Source organism: Solanum pennellii, chromosome 11, assembly GCF_001406875.1.
Source record: "Solanum pennellii chromosome 11, SPENNV200".
NCBI lineage: Eukaryota > Viridiplantae > Streptophyta > Magnoliopsida > Solanales > Solanaceae > Solanum > Solanum pennellii.
The window spans coordinates 40,224,289-40,233,653 of record NC_028647.1 but is presented as its reverse complement, the minus strand read 5'-3'; the positions used below and the strand labels follow the sequence as shown (position 1 = coordinate 40,233,653).

General features: G+C 33.7%; 1 long non-coding RNA gene across 1 annotated transcript; it reads right to left on the bottom strand.

Annotated features, from left to right (window-relative positions):
- Positions 1 to 287: 287 nt before the first annotated feature.
- Positions 288 to 3,036, bottom strand: LOC107005058. Its single transcript, XR_001454822.2, has 3 exons — positions 1,113 to 3,036; positions 899 to 994; positions 288 to 812 (listed from the first exon to the last, which is right to left on the bottom strand). It is a non-coding gene; the product is annotated as an uncharacterized LOC107005058 (long non-coding RNA).
- Positions 3,037 to 9,365: the final 6,329 nt, after the last annotated feature.

Below are 9,365 nucleotides of genomic sequence, written 5' to 3'. Positions count from 1 at the left end.
ACAAAGCACAGAGCTGCAATACCACAACAAAAGAAGCATGTTGTTGTAAATGGCTTAAAATCTAAAGAATCATTCAATATTTATCAACAAAGAAACATTTTTGGCTGTGGCGGAGAGTTGTCTAGATGAGAATGATTCTCTGGTTGCAATCAAGGTAGGACTGTTGTTACAGTTGATTAACTACCAAACTAATTTGAGCCTTATTTTCTAGGCTACTAATCTATTTTTTATGAAGGTTTACCTGTAGTTATCGTTTAATTCTCAAGATTAAATATCAAAGCTGAAAATTGGTTGAACAATTGTAGGAAATGCACAAATAATATGATGATATGTCTCAATGTTACAAAGAGAAGGCTCAAATGCAAGAAGAACTGTTTGTTCTTTCCCATGAAAGTATTAAGGAGGAAGCATTTTCTAGTCTCGAATTGTGGGATTGCAAACATAATACAAGGCACTTCAACATTCAAAAGGGTTAATATCACACATATAAAATAAATTAAGGGTGTGCGAAAATATAGTTACAAGTCTCTTGCAATGCTCTCCAATAGTAATAGAGTCTCCCGTGTCAGTCCCCTTTGCAACTTCATTTTGACCGCCACACTGAATTTTTGAGTTTATTTTTTTTTTTTTACTTTTCAATAACCTTGGGATCTTTCCAAAGTCTCAACCAACTTTTCCATGTTTCTTTCGGAACATATCTTGGCCGAACTCCATCTTTTTTTAAGCAAGAAATCAGTGTACCTTCTCGCAACTTTCTTACACCATAGTATCTTCACTTCACTATCAATGGAAGAATCCTAACGAAATTCCTTCTAAAATAATTTTATAAGTAAACAACATTAGTATTCAACCTTCAAAAGTGACGTAATATGTTTTATTAAAATAGTGAAATATATACCTCGAATTCTCTGAGATAAAAATCTTTTATTTCTTGTGAGACAGTTTTCAATTAATTCCATTAGGATCAAGTTTACTCTTGGAAGACTCCCCTATCCTGTTAGAGCAAATATTTGATGGTTCCAAAATGACCAAAAAAAATGAAATATATTATATGAAGTCTATCATGAAGAAATTACAGTATATTAATAACAATATTGCAAGTACAAACTTACCCGAAAGGAAATCAAGTGTCCGCTGTCCAGAATTATTATTACTCTCACCTTCACCTATTGTGTTGTTCTGGCTAGATGTAGGCACCTCCCCTATCACGTTTCTTTGAGTAGATGCACTTTAGCCTATTCCATTGCTCTTATTAGATATTACATGAGGTGTTTCAAAATGAACAGATGGAGTACTACCATGAGCTGTTGTTTGAGCAGGAGGCGAATTAGTAGGAGCTAATGTTTGATTTTGGTTAACATAATCTGGTCCAGCAGAAGAATTGATACCACCTTGTTGAGAATTAGTTATGGGAATTGGAACAGTAGGCATATAAACTCTACTTGTTCTAACTCGACCTGTAATTGAGGTCTTGCTTGCACGAGTTGTGTTACCTCGACCTCCGCTTCACGTCATGCCTAAAAGAAAAATAACTTCAAGTATGCATAAGCCTATACATTCCCAAAGAAGAGAAGGAAAAAAAAGAACTTATCCAACTGGAGTAGCTACATTGCAGATCATTACACTGCAACTTGCAATCACAATACTTCTGTTAACCCAAATGGAGTAGCTAAGCATCAAACAACTAATAGTCACCCTCTACTACTCTCGAACTTTCTTTTCTCTCAATGCTTTAGTTCATGCAGCACTAATTCAGTGTTAATAGTCCAGTACTTAAGTCTAAGATTTTTTTTTTATGGAAAGTCATATTTTCTAGGGGAAAATTCAAAATCAAAAGCACACTAGAAACTAACAAATAGTTGATGGAGACAAATATTGAATTCCATCAGAACTCAAGAAATCAGACCATCATTCTGTTACAATGAAGCCAACTGATCAGCAACATCACTTCTACATATCCTACTGTACAACTAAAGCAAGAATGGATTCATATCTACTATTATATTGAATATCTCAAGTAAAGTTATGGCTCTTTAATTATCATTAGCATGATCATACGAACTCTGATGTTTCTTGACAAGTAGATCATATCATTAGGGACATCAATTACTTGAAGATTCAAGAAAACTACACCTTTGGAAAGTGAACAACATTGTTGATGGTCTAACCATTTTGGGAGAAAACACAAGGCAGGATACAATCTTCACACAGAATGTGAATCTACCTTTCAGAATTTAAAACTAGTTGAAGAATGATATTCTCAAATACCTAACTTTCATACTCAGAGCACAAAAAAGAACTTTACCTTCGCATGATTAATACAATAGTTTGCTACTATTGGAATTGACATATAACCAAGTATTACAACATCATAAAGCATTAAGTTTAGTATGATTCACTAAGCAGAAATTTGCATCCAAAATAGTCTATAAACCAAACTTATTGAAGATATAATAGCACATTTTTAACAATATATTGTACCTTGACAAAAACAGAAAAAGAGCATTTTTACCCACAATAAGAAAAAAAAAATAGATCATTCAACAAGATAAATATAAATGCAAAAATTAGGATAGATAATAGGTACTTTATTGTCACCATAACTATAAAATCAGAAAAAGGTGATGAAGAGTATTATAGATGAAACAGAGATGAAATAATCATAAAATTTTAGACATTAATAGAAACTATTGTTATCTTTTGATGAACCAACAACAATAAAACAAGCTTTCCACATAGCAACAAGTAGAAACGATCTGCAAAGAGGAAGATGAGCTCGAACGAATTTCTTCCCAGAGAGAAACACACAACGATCAACAAAGAGGAAGATGAGCTCGATCGGTTCTTTTCCCACAGAAGGCCTGCTCTGTATGTGTAGCAATGAGCAGCAAAGAGGAAGAAAGTGAGTGAGTTAATTTGTGCCTTGGGAATATTTTGTGTAGCAATGAGCAGCATAGAGGAAGAGAGGGAGTGAGTTAATTTGTGTGAAAGGGTTTTGTGCCCTAGGAAAATTTTGTTAAAAGATAGCGACACTTTTTGCAAAAAAATTTAAATCCGTCACTACATATCACTCAATAACATTAACCGACAAATAATTCGGCGCTGATTCCGTCGCTAACACTTACTTAACTTAGTGGATCCACTAGCTTAACTTACATGATCATCTAAAAAGTGTGACTCATTGATCCTCATGATGGTTACATGATTTTCATGGAAACTTGACTTAATTTTGAACTCTCATTCCCACATTGGTGCTCAATACTACTCCAAAAAATGTAGTTTAGTTCATACTTTTAAGCTAGGTAAGTGTTTCTTCTTGCTATCTTCAAGCTTAAGTTTTGCTAGAATTCCAACTTGCATACTCGTACATTCAATGTACTGATGTCAATTGGTCTGCATCGTCTTGTTATGCAGACGCAGATTACCCGAATCAACATCCAACGCCCCCGTTGACGCAGTTTGAGCGCTGAGAGTCAGTTATGAGACACTTTGCATTCCGGAGGACTCTTTTATTGCTTTCAATGTCTTTACTTATAGAATGTTGTGGGGGTTTTCCCAACATTCATTTTAATATTATAGAGACTTCACAGACAAATAGTTAGTCAGATAGTCAGTTTTAAGTCTCTCTTTATCTCGCATTCAGTTATTTTATTTTGAGACTTAAGTGTCATTTTGGCCAAGACATTTATTTAAAGTTATCTGTGTGAGAATGATTCTTGTTTATTATTGAGTTAAGTCTTCCGCTGATTTAAGTAAGTCAAGTCAAGGGTTCGCTCAAGCCCAACAATGGTCATTGAGTGCAGGCCACGTCCAGGATGTAGGTTGGGGGCATGACAGTATATACTAAGCAACAAATAATTATTATATCATCAGAATCTTTTTTCAAGTACTCAAGGTTAAGGAATATACCCTCTTACAATAAAAACAATTTACTTCATCATAATAGTGGTGCCTCATATTGCGCTAAATTTCGAACTTACTCAACGACAGTAAATGACACGATTTTGTTAAAAATGCAAGAAGAAAAAGAGTAGAAGATTAAAAAAATGTGGTTGAAAAATGAGTAAAACCCCTCTATTTTATAGTAAACAAAGGGTAGTATGAACAAGTGTTTTTTTTTTGTGTCTTATCTAAAAAGTCATGACTTTTTCAAGAAATCACAACCCTTTGGAAAAACAACTTATTGCAAAAGTCAAAACTATTTTGAAAAATCACAACTTTTTGGAAAAGTCACAACTTATCGAAAAATCGGAATCCTTTAAAAAAAATCACAACTTATCAGAAAAGTCACAACTCATAGAAAAAGTCATAACCTGATTTAGGGATACTATAGTCATTTAATATTCAAGTTAAAAGTGTATGCTTTTAAGGTAGTATAGAAAATATATATATAAATTATTTATACAGAGATTTAAAGTTGAATTCAAGATTTTAAGATGACGGAGGTATTATTGCTTCTTAATTATAAGATGAAAAAAGTTACATTGACAACAATTTGACGAGGACAAGATAATAAGTTACGCTATCACAAAAACTATCATTCGTTTCCGTTGTTTGACTTAACATGATTTGCAAGTGTTTTTTTTAAAAGAAAAAACTTTAAAAAATGATAGTAAGTGAGATCCAATCCCTAGACCCGAGGAGTTAAAGACCATGTCTCATTTCATGCACCTATCGATCTCTTTTTACCATGGGTGCCTTCAAAATTCAAATAATACTAAATATTTTTTAAGTTTTATCCAAAATAATATATCGAGTTTAGTCTACGGACTATGTATTCATGTGATCTTTGACATGTAAATTGTCACTTCAGAGATTAGTTATGGGGAAATATTTTGTGTTATTTATATAAATATTAATCATGGAGGATTAATTTATTGATGTATTAGTTATTCATTTTCTATATACCATAAAATAATAAATAAATTTTCTCATAACTTGTATGTGTATTAGTTATGCAGAATTTCAGATTACAAATCAAACATCGTATTAATTTTATACATGAATACTCCTAACCATCAAATAATATTTTTTATGCAAAATTTAATGCACACATAAGTCGTTTCCAAACAACCTTATAGTGTGCATGAAGAACACAACTTGACGGGTATCTTTGCATGAGCAAGATCAGACTTTAAAAATGAGAATTTTGATAGTGTTGTTATTTCTTGAATGTTTATGGTGTTTATCTTTTACGTTTTTGTTATATTTGGATGAAAGTTTCATATTAATTATTTTAGGGATGCATTTTTATCACTCCATTAATAAATACATTTTTTTTAGCTTTAATTGAGATCAAAATATGAAACAAGAAATTTCAATTTTTCATGGATGTGCATGTGCAAAACCAGACTTCAAAAAATAGGAAGCCTAATACACCAAGTATCCCACGTTCCACGTTCCAAGTGGAAGTTACATAAGAAACCTAACATGATGCAACGATAATTCATTCCTCAGCTTGAACCCGTTAAATATAGGTCCTACTAGAAAAAATTACCAATGGTTCAAGATTTTCCTTAAAAACAGACAATACAAAAAAACTTCATACAAAATGTTGAAACATTTATGTTACTGCAACTGAAACTTGTCTTCTTCAACTACAAAGCAACAACATTAAACATGACAAGATGGAATACAATATCGACGCAAGTCTCATCGTATACCTTAATATTTCCAGCGAGCTTAGAGTCGTAAATAAAAATGTATCCATTAGAGGACCAATTATTACTTTCTCACTATCCAAGCTGAAATTGCATTTTATAGGGAATCAGAGATTGTAAGGGTCCTGACCAAATGAATCTACATAGGCATGGGCATGGCAAAGGATTGGCATGAATGACTTTGTCAAAGGCCAAAATGCGGGTGGAATCAAAGATGCGTTGTGTGAGAAAAGTGTTGGCATGGCTTAATGGTGTCAAACAATGCTGGAAATGCAGTGTCAAGACATGAAATGGATGTTGGCAAAGCAACAGGCCATGACAAGGCTTGGACGCTGACCAGCATTGGTTGTGGACAACTTGGCATGCGAAAATCACATGGTCTGGTCAAATGCGGAAAAATTGAGCTGAACTAAATTGAAGCATTGTCAATTATGAATGAAGCGCAACAAGAAAACAAGAAATGACATGAGTTGATTAAAAGTTAACAAGGCCAAAGCAAGGCAGCGGTAGGCAGCGGCAGGGCGTCAGTGGTGCGCAGGCATGGAAAATATGCGGATGAATACGGGTGGGCTTTGATGAAGTATTGACTATACAATGCTTAGTGGTTGTATTAGAGTCAAAAATATTGAAGGAAAATGCAGCAAAGAAACGAAATCCAGTCAGCAAGATCACATGCCAAGCACATGTGGCGGTTACCTTTTTGTAAACGCTTGTGTCCAGATTTATTGTATCTTGTATGGATTTTGAATTCGAATTTTGAATGTGTCTTATCGGTTGGGGATGTCAACTGAATTATATTTTAGTAGGCTAAGCATTTGGCAAGTGTTGGACACGTGTCACAACACTAGACAATGTAAAACACAAGGCTGCCACATGGTCTATAAATGGACAGCCTTGGTGTTGGACGAAATTGCCTAAGGATAAACTTGTTATACTAATGTAAAAGAGGAAAGAGTGAGTCTGGAATTTCACCAAGACACTTAAAAAACCTGAGGGTTTTAAGAAGTGTCTAAGGCAGCAATCGACTTGTGATTGTACCTTAAGTCGAAGTCGAAGTCGAAGTCAAGGTTGGACAAAATTGTTGTTCAACAAAGTGAGTCCTTTGTATTATTTTGATTATAAATATAAATGTTGGGTTTGCTCATATGTTTATGTGTTGATTTCCTATTAAAGTCTGAAAAATAATGTAAGGCTTCAAAGAAGAAAAACATCATTTGAACGTTAGGCAGAATAGGCTGTGAAAGGGCTGAGTTGAGTGGGACTTGACTGCCATTAGGGTGGTTTACTTCCTGCACGAATTTAAGGTGGATAGTCTGTCTGCCTAACAATTTGGTATAGAGCCTTGCTTAGATTATTCGATGGCTGCAGGAAACACTAAACTACGGGAGAGGGTGACACGGTTGGAGGCGCTTATTGGTGGGACAAACGATGGGGAGAACTTGGCTGATCTTGTCACTCAAATAATCTAAGTTCTCCCCATCGTTTGTCCCACCAATAAGCGCCTCCAACCGTGTCACCCTCTTCTCCACACATTCCATATGCATACAACTTGATCTATTCTGGCAGATGCTAGAAGGGGAGTTGCATGGTGAATAGCATACACGAACATCATGTCGAGAATAAATAGTACAAGTTTCATAGCCATATATTTTCACGTAAGTAATCAAGAATGTTATTTGGATCACATTATTGTGCTTGATTAACAAAAAAATTCTTGATTTTTGAATACCTAAAGCAAATTTTTTTTTTTTTTTTTTTGGAAACACTACAACTGAATGGCCCAAAACTTCACACTACCTGTTAGATTTTTCCCTAGTTTTTACATTAACCAATCAATTCATTCGAGTAATTACTTTTTCTACTTATCTTTTTTGTTTATGAAAAAGAGAACTACTAACAATCAGATGTTTCTTCGATAAAACATCTCCTTATTTGGAAAGAGTGTCCACCTTTCTTGATATAACAAGTAGACATACAATGTAGACGAAGGTCTAAGCAAACATTTGGAGCAGTCATGTAACATGATGGTCTAGTACCATTCTAGTAAATGCATGAAGCGGTGCAGTACATTTCTTATAATTTGTAAGGAACGACATGGGAAATCTGAATCTATTTCAACATTAAAGGCAGCAGGTAGTCATCGGCGTCCATGAGAAAAATAAATGTCAGTTTTAGTAAATATGATTATGAAAAAAGAAGGACTAACATGAAATAAAAATCAATAACACTACTTTGGTAGGGTTTAACCACTCACCGTGACTTTTAGACCATTGTACATCATTAGCTGATCTTTTGTATCCATCAAGAACTACAAAGAGTCCCTCTGACATGTGGAACATGTTCCCGTAGACTTTAGTTTGATCTCTCATAGCTGAAAAAATGTTATGTGGTAGTAATGAATTCAAAATGCTCCCTAAAACCGAGGACACAAAAAACTTCAAACCATTTGCAGATAAAACTCGAATTGAATGTAGAAGATTCAGAGATAAGGTGATAGTTATTACACAAAAATAGTTCTATAAATTTGTACAAAAAGAAAAGTTGCCAAGAGGTTCCTAGCTTGTTGCTTTCGTGTAACACTTTGATCGCCAACAGTGACATCCTCTAAAGTCCAAAGATCTTCTTCACGAAGACATCAATTGTAAATACAAAAAAGGCTTTCTTAACAAACTTCCTTCGTTGTGGTGAAGAATGTATGCCCTAGTAATTTTTATACTAAGACTTAAAACTGTAGCAACCATTTAGATGTTGTTATATGAATTGAATAAAGAAAAAAATTTCAGTAAACATATGTTATGAGTGAAAGATAACCCCATAAAATTCACTTGGTTTTTCCAATCCGACCAGAATTTGAGTAGGTAAGGGGATTGCTCTCACTACTAGAAATAACTTATTTTCTGACTACAATTGCCGACTACAAATATACAGTCGATATTCTAGATATTTTTTCGACTATTGTAATCGACAAATAAGGATTTATATTTTTTTTATTATGATTTCGACTACTCAAATCATAATGTTTTGTGAAATATAGTCAATAAAATAATTGACTAGTTATCGATTTCGATAGCTCGAAAATTATTGAAATAACTTCAAAAATATTATCAAATGACCGGCTAATGTAGTTGGCCATTTTATAGTGATTTTTTATTTAAAGTTAATTTTTTTATTTTTGGTCTAGCATAATTGTTATAATTTTATTTTTTTGTCTAGCAAATAAAAATATTTAGCCTCTCTTTTATTTTTCTAGCAAATAGGAACAATAGTCTCTCTTTAGCTTTATTCTATCATGCATGCTCATTACCTTTTGAAGTACCAACGCATACTCTGCACTACATGTTATTGTCATGTAGGTTCAGTTCCTCAATTTCCAGATCAAGTATAGATCGGTTCCCGATTTTTAGCTCAGTAGCATCAGTGGTGAGTCCTCTCCGAAGACAACATACATGTTTCCTTTCTTTTTAGTCTTTAGTTTATGTTTTGCCAAATTTAGATGGGGCATGTATCAACATCTCTAGTAATTTAGAGTCTTATTTCATACATAGTACTAGATTCAACTTTAGTTTTGATTTTGATCTTTCAGTTGTTATTAGACTCACAATTTCTTTATATTCAGACAGTAGTGGGTATTCCTTATCATTACATTTTATCTCATGATTTAGCTTCCACACAATATTTCCTTACTCAAGTTCATTTAGTATGCTT